A 26,041-nucleotide genomic window follows, 5' to 3' on the forward strand; every position below is an offset into this window, starting at 1 on the left:
TAGCTATTAGGCCAGAGTACGAGTCTAAGACCTTAGCTATTAGGCCAGAGTAAGAGTTAAGACCTTAACCAGTAGGCCAGAGTAAGAGTTAAGACCTTAGCTATTAGGCCAGAGTTCGAGTCTAAGACCTTAGCTATTACGCCAGAGTAAGAGTTAAGACCTTAGCTATTAGGCCAGAGTAAGAGTTAAGACCTTAGCTATTAGGCCAGAGTATGAGTCTAAGACCTTAGCTATTAGGCCAGAGCAAGAGTTAAGACCTTAACCATTAGGCCAGAGTACGAGTCTAAGACCTTAGCTATTAGGCCAGAGTACGAGTCTAAGACCTTAGTTATAGGCCAGAGTAAGAGTTAAGACCTTAGCTATTTGGCCAGAGTAAGAGTTAAGAACTTAACCAGTAGGCCAGAGTACCAGTCTAAGACCTTAGCTATTAGGCCAGAGTATGAGTCTAAGACCTTAGCTATTAGGCCAGAGTACGAATCTAAGACCTTAGCTATTAGGCCAGAGTAAGAGTTAAGACCTTAACCATTAGGCCAGAGGACGAGTCTAAGACCTTAGCTATTAGGCCAGAGTAAGAGTTAAGGCCTTAGCTATTAGGCCAGAGTAAGAGTTAAGACCTTAACCGTTAGGCCAGAGTACGAATCTAAGACCTTAGCTATTCGGCCAGAGTAAGAGTTAAGACCTTAGCTATTAGGCCAGAGTAAGAGTTAAGACCTTAGCTATTAAGACCTTAGCCAGTAGGGCAGAGTAAGAGTTAAGACCTTAACCATTAGGCCAGAGTACGAGTATAAGACCTTAGCTATTAGGCCAGAGTAAGAGTTAAGACCTTAACCAGTAGCCCAGAGTAAGAGTTAAGACCTTAACCATTAGGCCAGAGTACGAGTCTAAGACCTTAGCTATTAGGCCAGAGTAAGAGTTAAGACCTTAACCGGTAGGCCAGAGTAAGAGTTAAGACCTTAACCTGTAGGCCATAGTACGAGTCTAAGACCTTAGCTATTAGGCCAGAGTAAGAGATAAGACCTTAAACATTAGGCCAGAGTATGAGTCTAAGACCTTAGCTATTAGGCCAGAGTAAGATTTAAGACCTTAGCTATTAGGCCATAGTAAGAGTTAAGACCTTAACCAGTAGGCCATAGTAAGAGTTAAGACCTTAACCATTTGGCCAGAGTACGAGTCTAAGACATTAGCTAATAGGCCAGAGTAAGAGTTAAGACCTTAACCAGTAGGCCAGAGTATGAGTCTAAGACCTTAGCTATTAGGCCAGAGTAAGAGTTAAGAACTTAACCAGTAGTCCGGAGTAAGAGTTAAGACCTTAGCTATTAGGCCAGACTAAGAGTCTAAGACCTGAGCTATTAGGCCAGAGTAAGAGTAAGACCTTAGCTATTAGGCCAGAGTAAGAGTTAAGACCTTAGCTATTAGGCCAGAGTATGAGTCTAAGACCTTAGCTATTATTCCAGAGTAAGAGTTAAGAACTTAACCAGTAGGCCGGAGTAAGAGTTAAGACCTTAAACTGTAGGCCAGAGTACGAGTCTAAGACCTTAGCTATTAGGCCAGAGTACGAGTCTAAGACCTTAGCTATTAGGCCAGAGTAAGAGTTAAGACCTTCACCAGTAGGCCAGAGTAAGAGTTAAGACCTCAGCTATTAGGCCAGAGTACGAGTCTAAGACCTTAGCTATTAGGCCAGAGTACGAGTCTAAGACCTTAGCTATTAGGCCAGAGTAAGAGTTAAGACCTTAGCTATTAGGCCAGAGTATGAGTCTAAGACCTTATCTATTAGGCCAGAGTAAGAGTTAAGACCTTAACCATTAGGCCAGAGTACGAGTCTAAGACCTTAGCTATTAGGCCAGACTAAGAGTTAAGACCTTAGCTATTAGGCCAGAGTAAGAGTTAAGACCTTAGCTATTAGGCCAGAGTACGAGTCTAAGACCTTAGTTATTAGACCAGAGTAAGAGTTAAGACCTTAGCTATTAGGCCAGAGTAAGAGTTAAGAACTTAACCAGTAGGCCAGAGTACGAGTCTAAGACCTTAGCTATTAGGCCAGAGTATGAGTCTAAGACCTTAGCTATTAGGCCAGAGTAAGATCTAAGACCTTAACCATTAGGCCAGAGTACGAGTCTAAGACCTTAGCTATTAGGCCAGAGTTAGAGTTAAGACCTTAGCTATTAGGCCAGAGTAAGAGTTAAGACCTTAACCATTAGGCCAGAGTACGAATCTAAGACCTTTGCTATTCGGCCAGAGTAAGAGTTAAGACCTTAGCTATTAGGCCAGAGTAAGAGTTAAGACCTTAGCTATTAAGACCTTAGCCAGTAGGGCAGAGTAAGAGTTAAGACCTTAACCATTAGGCCAGAGTAAGATTTAAGACCTTAGCTATTAGGCCAGAGTAAGAGTTAAGACCTTAACCAGTAGGCCAGAGTAAGAGTTAAGACCTTAATCATTTGGCCAGAGTACGCGTCTAAGACCTTAGCTATTAGGCCAGAGTAAGAGTTAAGACCTCAACCAGTAGGCCAGAGTATAAGTCTAAGACCTTTGCTATTCGGCCAGAGTAAGAGTTAAGACCTTAGCTATTAGGCCAGATTAAGAGTTAAGACCTTAGCTATTAAGACCTTAGCCAGTAGGGCAGAGTAAGAGTTAAGACCTTAACCATTAGGCCAGAGTAAGATTTAAGACCTTAGCTATTAGGCCAGAGTAAGAGTGAAGAACTTAAACAGTAGGCCGGAGTAAGAGTTAAGACCTTAGCTATTAGGCCAGACTACGATTCTAAGACCTTAGCTATTAGGCCAGAGTAAGAGTAAGACCTTAGCTATTAGGCCGGAGTAAGAGTTAAGACCTTAGCTATTAGGCCAGAGTAAGAGTTAAGACCTTAACCAGTAGGCCAGAGTAAGAGTTAAGACCTTAACCATTTGGCCAGAGTACGCGTCTAAGACCTTAGCTATTAGGCCAGAGTAAGAGTTAAGACCTTAACCATTAGGCCAGAGTACGAATCTAAGACCTTTGCTATTCGGCCAGAGTAAGAGTGAAGACCTTAGCTATTAGGCCAGAGTAAGAGTTAAGACCTTAGCTATTAAGACCTTAGCCAGTAGGACAGAGTAAGAGTTAAGACCTTAACCATTAGGCCAGAGTAAGATTTAAGACCTTAGCTATTAGGCCAGAGTAAGAGTTAAGAACTTAAACAGTAGGCCGGAGTAAGAGTTAAGACCTTAGCTATTAGGCCAGACTATGAGTCTAAGACCTTAGCTATTAGGCCAGAGTAAGAGTAAGACCTTAGCTATTAGGCCAGAGTAAGAGTTAAGACCTTAGCTATTACGCCAGAGTATGAGTCTAAGACCTTAGCTATTAGGCCAGAGTATGAGTCTAAGACCTTAGCTATTAGGCCAGAGTAAGAGTTAAGACCTTAGCTATTAGGCAAGAGTACGAGTCTAAGACCTTAGTTATTAGGCAAGAGTAAGAGTTAAGACCTTAACCAGTAGGCCAGAGTAAGAGTTAAGACCTTAGCTATTAGGCCAGAGTACGAGTCTAAGACCTTAGCTATTAGGCCAGAGTATGAGTAAGACCTTAGCTATTTGGCCAGAGTAAGAGTTAAGACCTTAGCTATTAGGCCAGAGTATGAGTCTAAGACCTTAGCTATTATTCCAGAGTAAGAGTTAAGAACTTAACCAGTAGGCTGGAGTAAGAGTTAAGACCTTAAACTGTAGGCCAGAGTACGAGTCTAAGACGTTAGCTATTAGGCCAGAGTACGAGTCTAAGACCTTAGCTATTAGGCCAGAGTAAGAGTTAAGACCTTAACCAGTAGGCCAGAGTAAGAGTTAAGCCCTTAGCTATTAGGCCAGAGTTCGAGTCTAAGACCTTAGCTATTAGGCCAGAGTAAGAGTTAAGACCTTAGCTATTAGGCCAGAGTAAGAGTTAAGACCTTAGCTATTAGGCCAGAGTATGAGTCTAAGACCTTAGCTATTAGGCCAGAGTAAGAGTTAAGACCTTAACCATTAGGCCAGAGTACGAGTCTAAGACCTTAGCTATTAGGCCAGAGTACGAGTCTAAGACCTTAGTTATAGGCCAGAGTAAGAGTTAAGACCTTAGCTATTAGGCCAGAGTAAGACTTAAGACCTTAGCTATTAGGCCAGAGTACGAGTCTAAGACCTTAGTTATTAGGCCAGAGTAAGAGTTAAGACCTTAGCTATTAGGCCAGAGTAAGAGTTAAGAACTTAACCAGTAGGCCAGAGTACGAGTCTAAGACCTTAGCTATTAGGCCAGAGTATGAGTCTAAGACCTTAGCTATTAGGCCAGAGTAAGAGTTAAGGCCTTAGCTATTAGGCCAGAGTAAGAGTTAAGACCTTAACCGTTAGGCCAGAGTACGAATCTAAGACCTTAGCTATTCGGCCAGAGTAAGAGTTAAGACCTTAGCTATTATAGGCCAGAGTAAGAGTTAAGACCTTAGCTATTAGGCCAGAGTAAGAGTTATGACCTTAGTCAGTAGGCCAGAGTAAGAGTTAAGTCCTTAACCATTAGGCCAGAGTACGAGTCTAAGACCTTAGCTATTAGGCCAGAGTAAGAGTTAAGACCTTAACCATTAGGCCAGAGTACGAGTCTAAGACCTTAGCTATTAGGCCAGAGTAAGAGTTAATACCTTAGCTATTAGGCCAGAGTTAGAGTTAAGACCTTAACCATTAGGCCAGAGTACGAGTCTAAGACCTTAACCAGTAGGCCAGTGTAAGAGTTAAGACCTTAACCTGTAGGCCATAGTACGAGTCTAAGACCTTAGCTATTAGGCCAGAGTAAGAATTAAGACCTTAACCATTAGGCCAGAATACGAGTCTAAGACCTTAGCTATTAGGCCAGAGTAAGAGTTAAGACCTTAGCTTTTAGGCCAGAGTAAGAGTTAACACCTTAACCATTAGGAAAGAGAACGAGTCTAAGACCGTAGCTATTCGGCCAGAGTAAGAGTTACGACCTTAGCTCTTAGGCCAGAGTAAGAGTTAAGACCTTAGCTATTAGGCCAGAGTAAGAGTTAAGACCTTAACCAGTAGGCCAGAGTACGAGTCTAAGACCTTAGCTATTAGGCCAGAGTAAGAGTTAAGACCTTAACCAGTAGGCCAGAGTAAGAGTTAAGACCTTAACCATTAGGCCAGAGTACGAGTCGAAGACCTTAGCTATTAGGCCAGAGTAAGAGTTATGACCTTAGCTATTAGGCCAGAGTAAAAGTTGAGACCTTAACCAGTAGGCCAGAGTATGAGTCTAAGACCTTAGCTATTAGGCCAGACTAAGAGTTAAGACCTTAGCTATTAGGCCAGAGTAAGAGTTAAGACCTTAGCTATTAGGCCAGAGTACGAGTCTAAGACCTTAGTTATTAGACCAGAGTAAGAGTTAAGACCTTAGCTATTAGGCCAGAGTAAGAGTTAAGAACTTAACCAGTAGGCCAGAGTACGAGTCTAAGACCTTAGCTATTAGGCCAGAGTATGAGTCTAAGACCTTAGCTATTAGGCCAGAGTAAGATCTAAGACCTTAACCATTAGGCCAGAGTACGAGTCTAAGACCTTAGATATTAGGCCAGAGTTAGAGTTAAGACCTTAGCTATTAGGCCAGAGTAAGAGTTAAGACCTTAACCATTAGGCCAGAGTACGAATCTAAGACCTTTGCTATTCGGCCAGAGTAAGAGTTAAGACCTTAGCTATTAGGCCAGAGTAAGAGTTAAGACCTTAGCTATTAAGACCTTAGCCAGTAGGGCAGAGTAAGAGTTAAGACCTTAACCATTAGGCCAGAGTAAGATTTAAGACCTTAGCTATTAGGCCAGAGTAAGAGTTAAGACCTTAACCAGTAGGCCAGAGTAAGAGTTAAGACCTTAACCATTTGGCCAGAGTACGAGTCTAAGACCTTAGCTATTAGGCCAGAGTAAGAGTTAAGACCTCAACCAGTAGGCCAGAGTATGAGTCTAAGACCTTAGCTATTAGGCCAGAGTAAGAGTTAAGAACTTAAACAGTAGGCCGGAGTAAGAGTTAAGACCTTAGCTATTAGGCCAGACTACGAGTCTAAGACCTTAGCTATTAGGCCAGAGTAAGAGTAAGACCTTAGCTATTAGGCCAGAGTAAGAGTTAAGACCTTAGCTATTACGCCAGAGTATGAGTCTAAGACCTTAGCTATTAGGCCAGAGTATTAGTCTAAGACCTTAGCTATTAGGCCAGAGTAAGAGTTAAGACCTTAGCTATTAGGCAAGAGTATGAGTCTAAGACCTTAGTTATTAGGCAAGAGTAAGAGTTAAGACCTTAACCAGTAGGCCAGAGTAAGAGTTAAGACCTTAGCTATTAGGCCAGAGTACGAGTCTAAGACCTTAGCTATTAGGCCAGAGTATGAGTAAGACCTTAGCTATTAGGCCAGAGTAAGAGTTAAGACCTTAGCTATTAGGCCAGAGTATGAGTCTAAGACCTTAGCTATTATTCCAGAGTAAGAGTTAAGAACTTAACCAGTAGGCTGGAGTAAGAGTTAAGACCTTAAACTGTAGGCCAGAGTACGAGTCTAAGACCTTAGCTATTAGGCCAGAGTACGAGTCTAAGACCTTAGCTATTAGGCCAGAGTAAGAGTTAAGACCTTAACCAGTAGGCCAGAGTAAGAGTTAAGACCTTAGCTATTAGGCCAGAGTTCGAGTCTAAGACCTTAGCTATTACGCCAGAGTAAGAGTTAAGACCTTAACTATTAGGCCAGAGTAAGAGTTAAGACCTTAGCTATTAGGCCAGAGTATGAGTCTAAGACCTTAGCTATTAGGCCAGAGCAAGAGTTAAGACCTTAACCATTAGGCCAGAGTACGAGTCTAAGACCTTAGCTATTAGGCCAGAGTACGAGTCTAAGACCTTAGTTATAGGCCAGAGTAAGAGTTAAGACCTTAGCTATTTGGCCAGAGTAAGAGTTAAGAACTTAACCAGTAGGCCAGAGTACCAGTCTAAGACCTTAGCTATTAGGCCAGAGTATGAGTCTAAGACCTTAGCTATTAGGCCAGAGTACGAATCTAAGACCTTAGCTATTAGGCCAGAGTAAGAGTTAAGACCTTAACCATTAGGCCAGAGGACGAGTCTAAGACCTTAGCTATTAGGCCAGAGTAAGAGTTAAGGCCTTAGCTATTAGGCCAGAGTAAGAGTTAAGACCTTAACCGTTAGGCCAGAGTACGAATCTAAGACCTTAGCTATTCGCCAGAGTAAGAGTTAAGACCTTAGCTATTAGGCCAGAGTAAGAGTTAAGACCTTAGCTATTAAGACCTTAGCCAGTAGGGCAGAGTAAGAGTTAAGACCTTAACCATTAGGCCAGAGTACGAGTATAAGACCTTAGCTATTAGGCCAGAGTAAGAGTTAAGACCTTAACCAGTAGCCCAGAGTAAGAGTTAAGACCTTAACCATTAGGCCAGAGTACGAGTCTAAGACCTTAGCTATTAGGCCAGAGTAAGAGTTAAGACCTTAACCGGTAGGCCAGAGTAAGAGTTAAGACCTTAACCTGTAGGCCATAGTACGAGTCTAAGACCTTAGCTATTAGGCCAGAGTAAGAGATAAGACCTTAAACATTAGGCCAGAGTATGAGTCTAAGACCTTAGCTATTAGGCCAGAGTAAGATTTAAGACCTTAGCTATTAGGCCAGAGTAAGAGTTAAGACCTTAACCAGTAGGCCATAGTAAGAGTTAAGACCTTAACCATTTGGCCAGAGTACGAGTCTAAGACATTAGCTATTAGGCCAGAGTAAGAGTTAAGACCTTAACCAGTAGGCCAGAGTATGAGTCTAAGACCTTAGCTATTAGGCCAGAGTAAGAGTTAAGAACTTAACCAGTAGTCCGGAGTAAGAGTTAAGACCTTAGCTATTAGGCCAGACTAAGAGTCTAAGACCTTAGCTATTAGGCCAGAGTAAGAGTAAGACCTTAGCTATTAGGCCAGAGTAAGAGTTAAGACCTTAGCTATTAGGCCAGAGTATGAGTCTAAGACCTTAGCTATTATTCCAGAGTAAGAGTTAAGAACTTAACCAGTAGGCCGGAGTAAGAGTTAAGACCTTAAACTGTAGGCCAGAGTACGTGTCTAAGACCTTAGCTATTAGGCCAGAGTACGAGTCTAAGACCTTAACTATTAGGCCAGAGTAAGAGTTAAGACCTTCACCAGTAGGCCAGAGTAAGAGTTAAGACCTTAGCTATTAGGCCAGAGTACGAGTCTAAGACCTTAGCTATTAGGCCAGAGTACGAGTCTAAGACCTTAGCTATTAGGCCAGAGTAAGAGTTAAGACCTTAACCATTAGGCCAGAGTACGAGTCTAAGACCTTAGCTATTAGGCCAGACTAAGAGTTAAGACCTTAGCTATTAGGCCAGAGTAAGAGTTAAGACCTTAGCTATTAGGCCAGAGTACGAGTCTAAGACCTTAGTTATTAGACCAGAGTAAGAGTTAAGACCTTAGCTATTAGGCCAGAGTAAGAGTTAAGAACTTAACCAGTAGGCCAGAGTACGAGTCTAAGACCTTAGCTATTAGGCCAGAGTATGAGTCTAAGACCTTAGCTATTAGGCCAGAGTAAGAGTTAAGACCTTAGCTATTAAGACCTTAGCCAGTAGGGCAGAGTAAGAGTTAAGACCTTAACCATTAGGCCAGAGTAAGATTTAAGACCTTAGCTATTAGGCCAGAGTAAGAGTTAAGACCTTAACCAGTAGGCCAGAGTAAGAGTTAAGACCTTAACCATTTGGCCAGAGTACGCGTCTAAGACCTTAGCTATTAGGCCAGAGTAAGAGTTAAGACCTCAACCAGTAGGCCAGAGTATGAGTCTAAGACCTTTGCTATTCGGCCAGAGAAAGAGTTAAGACCTTAGCTATTAGGCCAGAGTAAGAGTTAAGACCTTAGCTATTAAGACCTTAGCCAGTAGGGCAGAGTAAGAGTTAAGACCTTAACCATTAGGCCAGAGTAAGATTTAAGACCTTAGCTATTAGGCCAGAGTAAGAGTTAAGAACTTAAACAGTAGGCCGGAGTAAGAGTTAAGACCTTAGCTATTAGGCCAGACTACGAGTCTAAGACCTTAGCTATTAGGCCAGAGTAAGAGTAAGACCTTAGCTATTAGGCCGGAGTAAGAGTTAAGACCTTAGCTATTAGGCCAGAGTAAGAGTTAAGACCTTAACCAGTAGGCCAGAGTAAGAGTTAAGACCTTAACCATTTGGCCAGAGTACGCGTCTAAGACCTTAGCTATTAGGCCAGAGTAAGAGTTAAGACCTTAACCATTAGGCCAGAGTACGAATCTAAGACCTTTGCTATTCGGCCAGAGTAAGAGTTAAGACCTTAGCTATTAGGCCAGAGTAAGAGTTAAGACCTTAGCTATTAAGACCTTAGCCAGTAGGGCAGAGTAAGAGTTAAGACCTTAACCATTAGGCCAGAGTAAGATTTAAGACCTTAGCTATTAGGCCAGAGTAAGAGTTAAGAACTTAAACAGTAGGCCGGAGTAAGAGTTAAGACCTTAGCTATTAGGCCAGACTATGAGTCTAAGACCTTAGCTATTAGGCCAGAGTAAGAGTAAGACCTTAGCTATTAGGCCAGAGTAAGAGTTAAGACCTTAGCTATTACGCCAGAGTATGAGTCTAAGACCTTAGCTATTAGGCCAGAGTATGAGTCTAAGACCTTAGCTATTAGGCCAGAGTAAGAGTTAAGACCTTAGCTATTAGGCAAGAGTACGAGTCTAAGACCTTAGTTATTAGGCAAGAGTAAGAGTTAAGACCTTAACCAGTAGGCCAGAGTAAGAGTTAAGACCTTAGCTATTAGGCCAGAGTACGAGTCTAAGACCTTAGCTATTAGGCCAGAGTATGAGTAAGACCAGAGCTATTAGGCCAGAGTAAGAGTTAAGACCTTAGCTATTAGGCCAGAGTATGAGTCTAAGACCTTAGCTATTATTCCAGAGTAAGAGTTAAGAACTTAACCAGTAGGCTGGAGTAAGAGTTAAGACCTTAAACTGTAGGCCAGAGTACGAGTCTAAGACCTTAGCTATTAGGCCAGAGTACGAGTCTAAGACCTTAGCTATTAGGCCAGAGTAAGAGTTAAGACCTTAACCAGTAGGCCAGAGTAAGAGTTAAGACCTTAGCTATTAGGCCAGAGTTCGAGTCTAAGACCTTAGCTATTAGGCCAGAGTAAGAGTTAAGACCTTAGCTATTAGGCCAGAGTATGAGTCTAAGACCTTAGCTATTAGGCCAGAGTAAGAGTTAAGACCTTAACCATTAGGCCAGAGTACGAGTCTAAGACCTTAGCTATTAGGCTAGAGTACGAGTCTAAGACCTTAGTTATAGGCCAGAGTAAGAGTTAAGACCTTAGCTATTAGGCCAGAGTAAGACTTAAGACCTTAGCTATTAGGCCAGAGTACGAGTCTAAGACCTTAGTTATTAGGCCAGAGTAAGAGTTAAGACCTTAGCTCTTAGGCCAGAGTAAGAGTTAAGAACTTAACCAGTAGGCCAGAGTACGAGTCTAAGACCTTAGCTATTAGGCCAGAGTATGAGTCTAAGACCTTAGCTATTAGGCCAGAGTAAGAGTTAAGGCCTTAGCTATTAGGCCAGAGTAAGAGTTAAGACCTTAACCGTTAGGCCAGAGTACGAATCTAAGACCTTAGCTATTCGGCCAGAGTAAGAGTTAAGACCTTAGCTATTATAGGCCAGAGTAAGAGTTAAGACCTTAGCTATTAGGCCAGAGTAAGAGTTAAGACCTTAGTCAGTAGGCCAGAGTAAGAGTTAAGTCCTTAACCATTAGGCCAGAGTACGAGTCTAAGACCTTAGCTATTAGGCCAGAGTAAGAGTTAAGACCTTAACCATTAGGCCAGAGTACAAGTCTAAGACCTTAGCTATTAGGCCAGAGTAAGAGTTAATACCTTAGCTATTAGGCCAGAGTTAGAGTTAAGACCTTAACCATTAGGCCAGAGTACGAGTCTAAGACCTTAACCAGTAGGCCAGTGTAAGAGTTAAGACCTTAACCTGTAGGCCATAGTACGAGTCTAAGACCTTAGCTATTAGGCCAGAGTAAGAATTAAGACCTTAACCATTAGGCCAGAATACGAGTCTAAGACCTTAGCTATTAGGCCAGAGTAAGAGTTAAGACCTTAGCTTTTAGGCCAGAGTAAGAGTTAACACCTTAACCATTAGGAAAGAGAACGAGTCTAAGACCGTAGCTATTCGGCCAGAGTAAGAGTTACGACCTTAGCTCTTAGGCCAGAGTAAGAGTTAAGACCTTAGCTATTAGGCCAGAGTAAGAGTTAAGACCTTAACCAGTAGGCCAGAGTACGAGTCTAAGACCTTAGCTATTAGGCCAGAGTAAGAGTTAAGACCTTAACCAGTAGGCCAGAGTAAGAGTTAAGACCTTAACCATTAGGCCAGAGTACGAGTCGAAGACCTTAGCTATTAGGCCAGAGTAAGAGTTATGACCTTAGCTATTAGGCCAGAGTAAAAGTTGAGACCTTAACCAGTAGGCCAGAGTATGAGTCTAGGACCTTAGCTATTAGGCCAGAGTAAGAGTTAAGACCTTAACCAGTAGGCCAGAGTAAGAGTTAAGACCTTAACCTGTAGGCCATAGTACGAGTCTAAGACCTTAGCTATTAGGTCAGAGTAAGAGTTAAGACCTTAGCTATTAGGCCAGAGTAAGAGTTAAGACCTTAACCATTAGGCCAGATTACGAGTCTAGTCTAAGACCTTTGCTATTGGGCCAGAGTAAGAGTTAAGACCTTAGCTATTAGGCCAGAGTAAGAGTTAAGACCTTAACCAGTAGGCCAGAGTAAGAGTTAAGACCTTAACCATTAGGCCAGAGTACGAGTCTAAGACCTTAGCTATTATGCCAGAGTAAGAGTTAAGACCTTAACCATTTGGCCAGAGTACAAGTCTAAGACCTTAGCTATTAGGCCAGACTAAGAGTTAAGACCTTAGCTATTAGGCCAGAGTAAGACTTAAGACCTTAGCTATTAGGCCAGAGTAAGAGTTAAGACCTTAGCTATTAAGACCTTAGCCAGTAGGGCAGAGTAAGAGTTAAGACCTTAACCATTAGGCCAGAGTACGAGTATAAGACCTTAGCTATTAGGCCAGAGTAAGAGTTAAGACCTTAACCAGTAGCCCAGAGTAAGAGTTAAGACCTTAACCATTAGGCCAGAGTACGAGTCTAAGACCTTAGCTATTAGGCCAGAGTAAGAGTTAAGACCTTAACCAGTGGGCCAGAGTAAGAGTTAAGACCTTAGCTATTAGGCCAGAGTACGAGTCTAAGACCTTAGCTATTAGGCAAGAGTAAGAGTTAAGACCTTAGCTATTAGGCCAGAGTAAGAGTTAAGACCTTAGCTATTAGGCCAGAGTATGAGTCTAAGACCTTAGCTATTAGGCCAGAGTAAGAGTTAAGACCTTAACCATTAGGCCAGGGTACGAGTCTAAGACCTTAGCTATTAGGCCAGAGTACGAGTCTAAGACCTTAATTATTAGGCCAGAGTAAGAGTTAAGACCTTAGCTATTTGGCCAGAGTAAGAGTTAAGAACTTAACCAGTAGGCCAGAGTACCAGTCTAAGACCTTAGCTATTAGGCCAGAGTATGAGTCTAAGACCTTAGCTATTAGGCCAGAGTATGAGTCTAAGACCTTAGCTATTAAGCCAGAGTAAGAGTTAAGACCTTAACCATTAGGCCAGAGTACGAGTCTAAGACCTTAGCTATTAGGCCAGAGTAAGAGTTAAGGCCTTAGCTAGTAGGCCAGAGTAAGAGTTAAGACCTTAACCGTTAGGCCAGAGTACGAATCTAAGACCTTAGCTATTCGGCCAGAGTAAGAGTTAAGACCTTAGCTATTAGGCCAGAGTAAGAGTTAAGACCTTAGCTATTAGGCCAGAGTAATAGTTAAGACCTTAGTCAGTAGGCCAGAGTAAGAGTTAAGACCTTAACCATTAGGCCAGAGTACGAGTCTAAGACCTTAGCTATTAGGCCAGAGTAAGAGTTAAGACCTTAACCATTAGGCCAGAGTACGAGTCTAAGACCTTAGCTATTAGGCCAGAGTAAGAGTTAAGACCTTAGCTATTAGGCCAGAGTTAGAGTTAAGACCTTAACCATTAGGCCAGAGTGCGAGTCTAAGACCTTAACCAGTAGGCCAGTGTAAGAGTTAAGACCTTAACCTGTAGGCCATAGTACGAGTCTAAGACCTTAGCTATTAGGCCAGAGTAAGAATTAAGACCTTAACCATTAGGCCAGAGTACGAGTCTAAGACCTTAGCTATTAGGCCAGAGTAAGAGTTAAGACCTTAGCTATGAGGCCAGAGTAAGAGTTAACACCTTAACCATTAGGAAAGAGAACGAGTCTAACACCGTAGCTATTCGGCCAGAGTAAGAGTTACGACCTTAGCTCTTAGGCCAGAGTAAGAGTTAAGACCTTAGCTATTAGGCCAGAGTAAGAGTTAAGACCTTAACCAGTAGGCCAGAGTACGAGTCTAAGACCTTAGCTATTAGGCCAGAGTAAGAGTTAAGACCTTAACCAGTAGGCCAGAGTAAGAGTTAAGACCTTAACCATTAGGCCAGAGTACGAGTCGAAGACCTTAGCTATTAGGCCAGAGTAAGAGTTATGACCTTAGCTATTAGGCCAGAGTAAAAGTTAAGTCCTTAACCAGTAGGCCAGAGTATGAGTCTAGGACCTTAGCTATTAGGCCAGAGTAAGAGTTAAGACCTTAACCAGTAGGCCAGAGTAAGAGTTAAGACCTTAACCTGTAGGCCATAGTACGAGTCTAAGACCTTAGCTATTAGGCCAGAGTAAGAGTTAAGACCTTAGCTATTAGGCCAGAGTAAGAGTTAAGACCTTAACCATTAGGCCAGATTACGAGTCTAAGACCTTTGCTATTAGGCCAGAGTAAGAGTTAAGACCTTAGCTATTAGGCCAGAGTAAGAGTTAAGACCTTAACCAGTAGGCCAGAGTAAGAGTTCAGACCTTAACCATTAGGCCAGAGTACGAGTCTAAGACCTTAGCTATTATGCCAGAGTAAGAGTTAAGACCTTAACCATTTGGCCAGAGTACAAGTCTAAGACCTTAGCTATTAGGCCAGACTAAGAGTTAAGACCTTAGCTATTAGGCCAGAGTAAGACTTAAGACCATAGCTATTAGGCCAGAGTACGAGTCTAAGACCTTAGTTATTAGGCCAGAGTAAGAGTTAAGACCTTAGCTATTAGGCCAGAGTAAGAGTTAAGAACTTAACCAGTAGGCCAGAGTACGAGTCTAAGACCTTAGCTATTAGGCCAGAGTATGAGTCTAAGACCTTAGCTATTAGGCCAGAGTAAGATCTAAGACCTTAACCATTAGGCCAGAGTACGAGTCTAAGACCTTAGCTATTAGGCCAGAGTAAGAGTTAAGACCTTAGCTATTAGGCCAGAGTAAGAGTTAACACCTTAACCATTAGGAAAGAGAACGAGTCTAAGACCGTAGCTATTCAGCCAGAGTAAGAGTTACGACCTTAGCTCTTAGGCCAGAGTAAGACCTTAGCTATTAGGCCAGAGTAAGAGTTAAGACCTTAACCAGTAGGCCAGAGTACGAGTCTAAGACCTTAGCTATTAGGCCAGAGTAAGAGGTAAGACCTTAGCTATTAGGCCAGAGTAAGAGTTAACACCTTAACCATTAGGAAAGAGAACGAGTCTAAGACCGTAGCTATTTGGCCAGAGTAAGAGTTACGACCTTAGCTCTTAGGCCAGAGTAAGAGTTAAGACCTTAGCTATTAGGCCAGAGTAAGAGTTAAGACCTTAACCAGTAGGCCAGAGTACGAGTCTAAGACCTTAGCTATTAGGCCAGAGTAAGAGTTAAGACCTTAACCAGTAGGCCAGAGTAAGAGTTAAGACCTTAACCATTAGGCCAGAGTACGAGTCGAAGACCTTAGCTATTAGGCCAGAGTAAGAGTTATGACCTTAGCTATTAGGCCAGAGTAAAAGTTGAGACCTTAACCAGTAGGCCAGAGTATGAGTCTAGGACCTTAGCTATTAGGCCAGAGTAAGAGTTAAGACCTTAACCAGTAGGCCAGAGTAAGAGTTAAGACCTTAACCTGTAGGCCTAGTACGAGTCTAAGACCTTAGCTATTAGGCCAGAGTAAGAGTTAAGACCTTAGCTATTAGGCCAGAGTAAGAGTTAAGACCTTAACCATTAGGCCAGATTACGAGTCTAAGACCTTTGCTATTGGGCCAGAGTAAGAGTTAAGACCTTAGCAATTAGGCCAGAGTAAGAGTTAAGACCTTAACCAGTAGGCCAGAGTAAGAGTTAAGACCTTAACCATTAGGCCAGAGTACGAGTCTAAGACCTTAGCTATTATGCAAGGGTAAGAGTTAAGACCTTAACCATTTGGCCAGAGTACAGGTCTAAGACCTTAGCTATTAGGCCAGACTAAGAGTTAAGACCTTAGCTATTAGGCCAGAGTAAGACTTAAGACCTTAGCTATTAGGCCAGAGTACGAGTCTAAGACCTTAGTTATTAGGCCAGAGTAAGAGTTAAGACCTTAGCTATTAGGCCAGAGTAAGAGTTAAGAACTTAACCAGTAGGCCAGAGTACGAGTCTAAGACCTTAGCTATTAGGCCAGAGTATGAGTCTAAGACCTTAGCTATTAGGCCAGAGTAAGATCTAAGACCTTAACCATTAGGCCAGAGTACGAGTCTAAGACCTTAGCTATTAGGACAGAGTAAGAGTTAAGACCTTAACCATTAGGCCAGAGAACGAATCTAAGACCTTAGCTATTCGGCCAGAGTAAGAGTTAAGACCTTAGCTATTAGGCCAGAGTAAGAGTTAAGACCTTAGCTATTAAGACCTTAGCCAGTAGGGCAGAGTAAGAGTTAAGACCTTAACCATTAGGCCAGAGTACGAGTATAAGACCTTAGCTATTAGGCCAGAGTAAGAGTTAAGACCTTAACCAGTAGCCCAGAGTAAGAGTTAAGACCTTAACCATTAGGCCAGAGTACGAGTCTAAGACCTTAGCTATTAGGCCAGAGTAAGAGTTAAGACCTTAACCAGTAGGCCAGAGTAGGAGTTAAGACCTTAGCTATTAGGCCAGAGTACGAGTCTAAGACCTTAGCTATTAGGCCAGAGTAAGAGTTAAGACCTTAGCTATTAGGCCAGAGTAAGAGTTAAGACCTTAGCTATTAGGCCAGAGTACGAGTCTAAGACCTTAGCTATTAGGCCAGAGTACGAGTCTAAGACCTTAGCTATTAGGCCAGAGTACGAGTCTAAGACCTTAGCTATTAGGCCAGAGTAAGAGTTAAGAACTTAACCAGTAGGCCAGAGTAAGAGTTAAGACCTTAGCTATTAGGCCAGAGTACGAGTCTAAGACCTTAGCTATTAGGCTAGAGTACGAGTCTAAGACCTTAGCTATTAGGCCAGAGTAAGAGTTAAGACCTTAGCTATTAGGCCAGAGTATGAGTCTAAGACCTTATCTATTAGGCCAGAGTAAGAGTTAAGACCTTAACCATTAGGCCAGAGTACGAGTCTAAGACCTTAGCTATTAGGCCAGACTAAGAGTTAAGACCTTAGCTATTATGCCAGAGTAAGAGTTACGACCTTAGCTCTTAGGCCAGAGTAAGACCTTAGCTATTAGGCCAGAGTAAGAGTTAAGACCTTAACCAGTAGGCCAGAGTATGAGTCTAAGACCTTAGCTATTAGGCCAGAGTAAGAGTTAAGACCTTAACCAGTAGGCCAGAGTAAGAGTTAAGACCTTAACCATTAGGCCAGAGTACGAGTCGAAGACCTTAGCTATTAGGCCAGAGTAAGAGTTATGACCTTAGCTATTAGGCCAGAGTAAAAGTTAAGACCTTAACCAGTAGGCCAGAGTACGAGTCTAGGACCTTAGCTATTAGGCCAGAGTAAGAGTTAAGACCTTAACCAGTAGGCCAGAGTAAGAGTTAAGACCTTAACCTGTAGGCCATAGTACGAGTCTAAGACCTTAGCTATTAGGCCAGAGTAAGAGTTAAGACCGTAGCTATTAGGCCAGAGTAAGAGTTAAGACCTTAACCATTAGGCCAGATTACGAGTCTAAGACCTTTGCTATTAGGCCAGAGTAAGAGTTAAGACCTTAGCTATTAGGCCAGAGTAAGAGTTAAGACCTTAACCAGTAGGCCAGAGTAAGAGTTAAGACCTTAACCATTAGGCCAGAGTACGAGTCTAAGACCTTAGCTAATATGCCAGAGTAAGAGTTAAGACCTTAACCATTTGGCCAGAGTACAAGTCTAAGACCTTAGCTATTAGGCCAGACTAAGAGTTAAGACCTTAGCTATTAGGCCAGAGTAAGACTTAAGACCTTAGCTATTAGGCCAGAGTACGAGTCTAAGACCTTAGTTATTAGGCCAGAGTAAGAGTTAAGACCTTAGCTATTAGGCCAGAGTAAGAGTTAAGAACTTAACCAGTAGGCCAGAGTACGAGTCTAAGACCTTAGCTATTAGGCCAGAGTATGAGTCTAAGACCTTAGCTATTAGGCCAGAGTAAGATCTAAGACCTTAACCATTAGGCCAGAGTACAAGTCTAAGACCTTAGCTATTAGGCCAGAGTAAGAGTTAAGACCTTAGCTATTAGGCCAGAGTAAGAGTTAAGACCTTAACCATTAGGCCAGAGTACGAATCTAAGACCTTAGCTATTCGGCCAGCGTAAGAGTTAAGACCTTAGCTATTAGGCCAGAGTAAGAGTTAAGACCTTAGCTATTAAGACCTTAGCCAGTAGGGCAGAGTAAGAGTTAAGACCTTAACCATTAGGCCAGAGTACGAGTATAAGACCTTAGCTATTAGGCCAGAGTAAGAGTTAAGACCTTAACCAGTAGCCCAGAGTAAGAGTTAAGACCTTAACCATTAGGCCAGAGTACGAGTCTAAGACCTTAGCTATTAGGCCAGAGTAAGAGTTAAGACCTTAACCAGTAGGCCAGAGTAAGAGTTAAGACCTTAACCTGTAGGCCATAGTACGAGTCTAAGACCTTTGCTATTAGGCCAGAGTAAGAGATAAGACCTTAAACATTAGGCCAGAGTATGAGTCTAAGACCTTAGCTATTAGGCCAGAGTAAGATTTAAGACCTTAGCTATTAGGCCAGAGTAAGAGTTAAGACCTTAACCAGTAGGCCAGAGTAAGAGTTAAGACCTTAACCATTTGGCCAGAGTACGAGTCTAAGACCTTAGCTATTAGGCCAGAGTAAGAGTTAAGACCTTAACCAGTAGGCCAGAGTATGAGTCTAAGACCTTAGCTATTAGGCCAGAGTAAGAGTTAAGAACTTAACCAGTAGTCCGGAGTAAGAGTTAAGACCTTAGCTATTAGGCCAGACTACGAGTCTAAGACCTTAGCTATTAGGCCAGAGTAAGAGTAAGACCTTAGCTATTAGGCCAGAGTAAGAGTTAAGACCTTAGCTATTAGGCCAGAGTATGAGTCTAAGACCTTAGCTATTATTCCAGAGAAAGAGTTAAGAACTTAACCAGTAGGCCTGAGTAAGAGTTAAGACCTTAAACTGTAGGCCAGAGTACGAGTCTAAGACCTTAGCTATTAGGCCAGAGTACGAGTCTAAGACCTTAGCTATTAGGCCAGAGTAAGAGTTAAGAACTTAACCGGTAGGCCAGAGTAAGAGTTAAGACCTTAGCTATTAGGCCAGAGTACGAGTCTAAGACCTTAGCTATTAGGCTAGAGTACGAGTCTAAGACCTTAGCTATTAGGCCAGAGTAAGAGTTAAGACCTTAGCTATTAGGCCAGAGTATGAGTCTAAGACCTTATCTATTAGGCCAGAGTAAGAGTTAAGACCTTAACCATTAGGCCAGAGTACGAGTCTAAGACCTTAGCTATTAGGCCAGACTAAGAGTTAAGACCTTAGCTATTATGCCAGAGTAAGAGTTAAGACCTTAGCTATTAGGCCAGAGTACGAGTCTAAGACCTTAGTTATTAGGCCAGAGTAAGAGTTAAGACCTTAGCTATTAGGCCAGAGTAAGAGTTAAGAACTTAACCAGTAGGCCAGAGTACGAGTCTAAGACCTTAGCTATTAGGCCAGAGTATGAGTCTAAGACCTTAGCTATTAGGCCAGAGTAAGATCTAAGACCTTAACCATTAGGCCAGAGTACAAGTCTAAGACCTTAGCTATTAGGCCAGAGTTAGAGTTAAGACCTTAGCTATTAGGCCAGAGTAAGAGTTAAGACCTTAACCATTAGGCCAGAGTACGAATCTAAGACCTTTGCTATTCGGCCAGAGTAAGAGTTAAGACCTTAGCTATTAGGCCAGAGTAAGAGTTAAGACCTTAGCTATTAAGACCTTAGCCAGTAGGGCAGAGTAAGAGTTAAGACCTTAACCATTAGGCCAGAGTAAGATTTAAGACCTTAGCTATTAGGCCAGAGTAAGAGTTAAGACCTTAACCAGTAGGCCAGAGTAAGAGTTAAGACCTTAACCATTTGGCCAGAGTACGAGTCTAAGACCTTAGCTATTAGGCCAGAGTAAGAGTTAAGACCTCAACCAGTAGGCCAGAGTATGAGTCTAAGACCTTAGCTATTAGGCCAGAGTAAGAGTTAAGAACTTAAACAGTAGGCCGGAGTAAGAGTTAAGACCTTAGCTATTAGGCCAGACTACGAGTCTAAGACCTTAGCTATTAGGCCAGAGTAAGAGTAAGACCTTAGCTATTAGGCCAGAGTAAGAGTTAAGACCTTAGCTATTAGGCCAGAGTATGAGTCTAAGACCTTAGCTATTAGGCCAGAGTATGAGTCTAAGACCTTAGCTATTAGGCCAGAGTAAGAGTTAAGACCTTAGCTATTAGGCAAGAGTATGAGTCTAAGACCTTAGTTATTAGGCCAGAGTAAGAGTTAAGACCTTAACCAGTAGGCCAGAGTAAGAGTTAAGACCTTAGCTATTAGGCCAGAGTACGAGTCTAAGACCTTAGCTATTAGGCCAGAGTATGAGTAAGACCTTAGCTATTAGGCCAGAGTAAGAGTTAAGACCTTAGCTATTAGGCCAGAGTATGAGTCTAAGACCTTAGCTATTATTCCAGAGTAAGAGTTAAGAACTTAACCAGTAGGCTGGAGTAAGAGTTAAGACCTTAAACTGTAGGCCAGAGTACGAGTCTAAGACCTTAGCTATTAGGCCAGCGTACGAGTCTAAGACCTTAGCTATTAGGACAGAGTAAGAGTTAAGACCTTAACCAGTAGGCCAGAGTAAGAGTTAAGACCTTAGCTATTAGGCCAGAGTACGAGTCTAAGACCTTAGCTATTAGGCCAGAGTAAGAGTTAAGACCTTAGCTATTAGGCCAGAGTAAGAGTTAAGACCTTAGCTATTAGGCCAGAGTATGAGTCTAAGACCTTAGCTATTAGGCCAGAGTAAGAGTTAAGACCTTAACCATTAGGCCAGAGTATGAGTCTAAGACCTTAGCTATTAGGCCAGAGTACGAGTCTAAGACCTTAGTTATTAGGCCAGAGTAAGAGTTAAGACCTTAGCTATTTGGCCAGAGTAAGAGTTAAGAACTTAACCAGTAGGCCAGAGTACCAGTCTAAGACCTTAGCTATTAGGCCAGAGTATGAGTCTAAGACCTTAGCTATTAGGCCAGAGTACGAGTCTAAGACCTTAGCTATTAGGCCATTGTAAGAGTTAAGACCGTAACCATTAGGCCAGAGTAAGAGTCTAAGACCTTAGCTATTAGGCCAGAGTAAGGGTTAAGGCCTTAGCTATTAGGCCAGAGTAAGAGTTAAGACCTTAACCGTTAGGCCAGAGTACGAATCTAAGACCTTAGCTATTCGGCCAGAGTAAGAGTTAGGACCTTAGCTATTAAGCCAGAGTAAGAGTTAAGACCTTAGCTATTAAGCCAGAGTAAGAGTTAAGACCTTAGTCAGTAGGCCAGTGTAAGAGTTAAGACTTTAACCATTAGGCAAGAGTACGAGTCTAAGACCTTAGCTATTAGGCCAGAGTAAGAGTTAAGACCTTAACCATTAGGCCAGAGTACGAGTCTAAGACCTTAGCTATTAGGCCAGAGTAAGAGTTAAGACCTTAGCTATTAGGCCAGAGTTAGAGTTAAGACCTTAACCATTAGGCCAGAGTACGAGTCTAAGACCTTAACCAGTAGGCCAGTGTAAGAGTTAAGACCTTAACCTGTAGGCCATAGTACGAGTCTAAGACCTTAGCTATTAGGCCAGAGTAAGAATTAGGACCTTAACCACTAGGCCAGAGTACGAGTCTAAGACCTTAGCTATTAGGCCAGAGTAAGAGTTAAGACCTTAGCTATTAGGCCAGAGTAAGAGTTAACACCTTAACCATTAGGAAAGAGAACGAGTCTAAGACCGTAGCTTTTCGGCCAGAGTAAGAGTTACGACCTTAGCTCTTAGGCCAGAGTAAGAGTTAAGACCTTAGCTATTAGGCCAGAGTAAGAGTTAAGACCTTAACCAGTAGGCCAGAGTACGAGTCTAAGACCTTAGCTATTAGGCCAGAGTAAGAGTTAAGACCTTAACCAGTAGGCCAGAGTAAGAGTTAAGACCTTAACCATTAGGCCAGAGTACGAGTCGAAGACCTTAGCTATTAGGCCAGAGTAAGAGTTATGACCTTAGCTATTAGGCCAGAGTAAAAGTTAAGACCTTAACCAGTAGGCCAGAGTATGAGTCTAGGACCTTAGCTATTAGGCCAGAGTAAGAGTTAAGACCTTAACCAGTAGGCCAGAGTAAGAGTTAAGACCTTAACCTGTAGGCCATAGTACGAGTCTAAGACCTTAGCTATTAGGCCAGAGTAAGAGTTAAGACCTTAGCTATTAGGCCAGAGTAAGAGTTAAGACCTTAACCATTAGGCCAGATTACGAGTCTAAGACCTTTGCTATTAGGCCAGAGTAAGAGTTAAGACCTTTGCTATTAGGCCAGAGTAAGAGTTAAGACCTTAACCAGTAGGCCAGAGTAAGAGTTAAGACCTTAACCATTAGGCCAGAGTACGAGTCTAAGACCTTAGCTATTATGCCAGAGTAAGAGTTAAGACCTTAACCATTTGGCCAGAGTACAAGTCTAAGACCTTAGCTATTAGGCCAGACTAAGAGTTAAGACCTTAGCTATTAGGCCAGAGTAAGACTTAAGACCTTAGCTATTAGGCCAGAGTACGAGTCTAAGACCTTAGTTATTAGGCCAGAGTAAGAGTTAAGACCTTAGCTATCAGGCCAGAGTAAGAGTTATGAACTTAACCAGTAGGCCAGAGTACGAGTCTAAGACCTTAGCTATTAGGCCAGAGTATGAGTCTAAGACCTTAGCTATTAGGCCAGAGTAAGATCTAAGACCTTAACCATTAGGCCAGAGTACGAGTCTAAGACCTTAGCTATTAGGCCAGAGTAAGAGTTAAGACCTTAACCATTAGGCCAGAGTACGAATCTAAGACCTTAGCTATTCGGCCAGAGTAAGAGTTAAGACCTTAGCTATTAGGCCAGAGTAAGAGTTAAGACCTTAGCTATTAAGACCTTAGCCAGTAGGGCAGAGTAAGAGTTAAGACCTTAACCATTAGGCCAGAGTACGAGTATAAGACCTTAGCTATTAGGCCAGAGTAAGAGTTAAGACCTTAACCAGTAGCCCAGAGTAAGAGTTAAGACCTTAACCATTAGGCCAGAGTACGAGTCTAAGACCTTAGCTATTAGACCAGAGTAAGAGTTAAGACCTTAACCAGTAGGCCAGAGTAAGAGTTAAGACCTTAACCTGTAGGCCATAGTACGAGTCTAAGACCTTAGCTATTAGGCCAGAGTAAGAGATAAGACCTTAAAAATTAGGCCAGAGTATGAGTCTAAGACCTTAGCTATTAGGCCAGAGTAAGATTTAAGACCTTAGCTATTAGGCCAGAGTAAGAGTTAAGACCTTAACCAGTAGGCCAGAGTAAGAGTTAAGACCTTAACCATTTGGCCAGAGTACGAGTCTAAGACCTTAGCTATTAGGCCAGAGTAAGAGTTAAGACCTTAACCAGCAGGCCAGAGTATGAGTCTAAGACCTTAGCTATTAGGCCAGAGTAAGAGTTAGGAACTTAACCAGTAGTCCGGAGTAAGAGTTAAGACCTTAGCTATTAGGCCAGACTACGAGTCTAAGACCTTAGCTATTAGGCCAGAGTAAGAGTAAGACCTTAGCTATTAGGCCAGAGTAAGAGTTAAGACCTTAGCTATTAGGCCAGAGTATGAGTCTAAGACCTTAGCTATTATTCCAGAGTAAGAGTTAAGAACTTAACTAGTAGGCCGGAGTAAGAGTTAAGACCTTAAACTGTAGGCCAGAGTACGAGTCTAAGACCTTAGCTATTAGGCCAGAGTACGAGTCTAAGACCTTAGCTATTAGGCCAGAGTAAGAGTTAAGACCTTAACCAGTAGGCCAGAGTAAGAGTTAAGACCTTAGCTATTAGGCGAGAGTACGAGTCTAAGACCTTAGCTATTAGGCCAGAGTACGAGTCTAAGACCTTAGCTATTAGGCCAGAGTAAGAGTTAAGACCTTAGCTATTAGGCCAGAGTATGAGTCTAAGACCTTATCTATTAGGCCAGAGTAAGAGTTAAGACCTTAACCATTAGGCCAGAGTACGAGTCTAAGACCTTAGCTATTAGGCCAGACTAAGAGTTAAGACCTTAGCTATTAGGCCAGAGTAAGAGTTAAGACCTTAGCTATTAGGCCAGAGTACGAGTCTAAGACCTTAGTTATTAGGCCAGAGTAAGAGTTAAAACCTTAGCTATTAGGCCAGAGTAAGAGTTAAGAACTTAACCAGTAGGCCAGAGTATGAGTCTAAGACCTTAGCTATTAGGCCTGAGTATGAGTCTAAGACCTTAGCAATTAGGCCAGAGTAAGATTTAAGACCTTAGCTATTAGGCCAGAGTAAGAGTTAAGACCTTAACCAGTAGGCCAGAGTAAGAGTTAAGACCTTAACCTGTAGGCCATAGTACGAGTCTAAGACCTTAGCTATTAGGCCAGAGTAAGAGTTAAGACCTTAGCTATTAGGCCACAGTTAGAGTTAAGACCTTAACCATTAGGCCAGAGTACGAGTCTAAGACCTTAACCAGTAGGCCAGTGTAAGAGTTAAGACCTTAACCTGTAGGCCATAGTACGAGTCTAAGACCTTAGCTATTAGGCCAGAGTAAGAATTAAGACCTTAACCATTAGGCCAGAGTACGAGTCTAAGACCTTAGCTATTAGGCCAGAGTAAGAGTTAAGACCTTAGCTATTAGGCCAGAGTAAGAGTTAACACCTTAACCATTAGGAAAGAGAACGAGTCTAAGGCCGTAGCTTTTCGGCCAGAGTAAGAGTTACGACCTCAGCTCTTAGGCCAGAGTAAGAGTTAAGACCTTAGCTATTAGGCCAGAGTAAGAGTTAAGACCTTAACCAGTAGGCCAGAGTACGAGTCTAAGACCTTAGCTATTAGGCCAGAGTAAGAGTTAAGACCTTAACCAGTAGGCCAGAGTAAGAGTTAAGACCTTAACCATTAGGCCAGAGTACGAGTCGAAGACCTTAGCTATTAGGCCAGAGTAAGAGTTATGACCTTAGCTATTAGGCCAGAGTAAAAGTTAAGACCTTAACCAGTAGGCCAGAGTATGAGTCTAGGACCTTAGCTATTAGGCCAGAGTAAGAGTTAAGACCTTAACCAGTAGGCCAGAGTAAGAGTTAAGACCTTAACCTGTAGGCCATAGTACGAGTCTAAGACCTTAGCTATTAGGCCAGAGTAAGAGTTAAGACCTTAGCTATTAGGCCAGAGTAAGAGTTAAGACCTTAACCATTAGGCCAGATTACGAGTCTAAGACCTTTGCTATTAGGCCAGAGTAAGAGTTAAGACCTTTGCTATTAGGCCAGAGTAAGAGTTAAGACCTTAACCAGTAGGCCAGAGTAAGAGTTAAGACCTTAACCATTAGGCCAGAGTACGAGTCTAAGACCTTAGCTATTATGCCAGAGTAAGAGTTAAGACCTTAACCATTTGGCCAGAGTACAAGTCTAAGACCTTAGCTATTAGGCCAGACTAAGAGTTAAGACCTTAGCTATTAGGCCAGAGTAAGACTTAAGACCTTAGCTATTAGGCCAGAGTACGAGTCTAAGACCTTAGTTATTAGGCCAGAGTAAGAGTTAAGACCTTAGCTATTAGGCCAGAGTAAGAGTTAAGAACTTAACCAGTAGGCCAGAGTACGAGTCTAAGACCTTAGCTATTAGGCCAGAGTATGAGTCTAAGACCTTAGCTATTAGGCCAGAGTAAGATCTAAGACCTTAACCATTAGGCCAGAGTACGAGTCTAAGACCTTAGCTATTAGGCCAGAGTAAGAGTTAAGACCTTAACCATTAGGCCAGAGTACGAATCTAAGACCTTAGCTATTCGGCCAGAGTAAGAGTTAAGACCTTAGCTATTCGGCCAGAGTAAGAGTTAAGACCTTAGCTATTAAGACCTTAGCCAGTAGGGCAGAGTAAGAGTTAAGACCTTAACCATTAGGCCAGAGTACGAGTATAAGACCTTAGCTATTAGGCCAGAGTAAGAGTTAAGACCTTAACCAGTAGCCCAGAGTAAGAGTTAAGACCTTAACCATTAGGCCAGAGTACGAGTCTAAGACCTTAGCTATTAGACCAGGGTAAGAGTTAAGACCTTAACCAGTAGGCCAGAGTAAGAGTTAAGACCTTAACCTGTAGGCCATAGTACGAGTCTAAGACCTTAGCTATTAGGCCAGAGTAAGAGATAAGACCTTAAACATTAGGCCAGAGTAAGAGTTAAGACCTTAGCTATTAGGCCAGAGTAAGAGTTAAGACCTTAACCATTAGGCCAGATTACGAGTCTAAGACCTTTGCTATTAGGCCAGAGTAAGAGTTAAGACCTTTGCTATTAGGCCAGAGTAAGAGTTAAGACCTTAACCAGTAGGCCAGAGTAAGAGTTAAGACCTTAACCATTAGGCCAGAGTACGAGTCTAAGACCTTAGCTATTATGCCAGAGTAAGAGTTAAGACCTTAACCATTTGGCCAGAGTACAAGTCTAAGACCTTAGCTATTAGGCCAGACTAAGAGTTAAGACCTTAGCTATTAGGCCAGAGTAAGACTTAAGACCTTAGCTATTAGGCCAGAGTACGAGTCTAAGACCTTAGTTATTAGGCCAGAGTAAGAGTTAAGACCTTAGCTATTAGGCCAGAGTAAGAGTTAAGAACTTAACCAGTAG

Source organism: Triturus cristatus, chromosome 6 (genome assembly GCF_964204655.1).
Source record: "Triturus cristatus chromosome 6, aTriCri1.1, whole genome shotgun sequence".
Classification (NCBI taxonomy): Eukaryota; Metazoa; Chordata; class Amphibia; order Caudata; family Salamandridae; genus Triturus; species Triturus cristatus.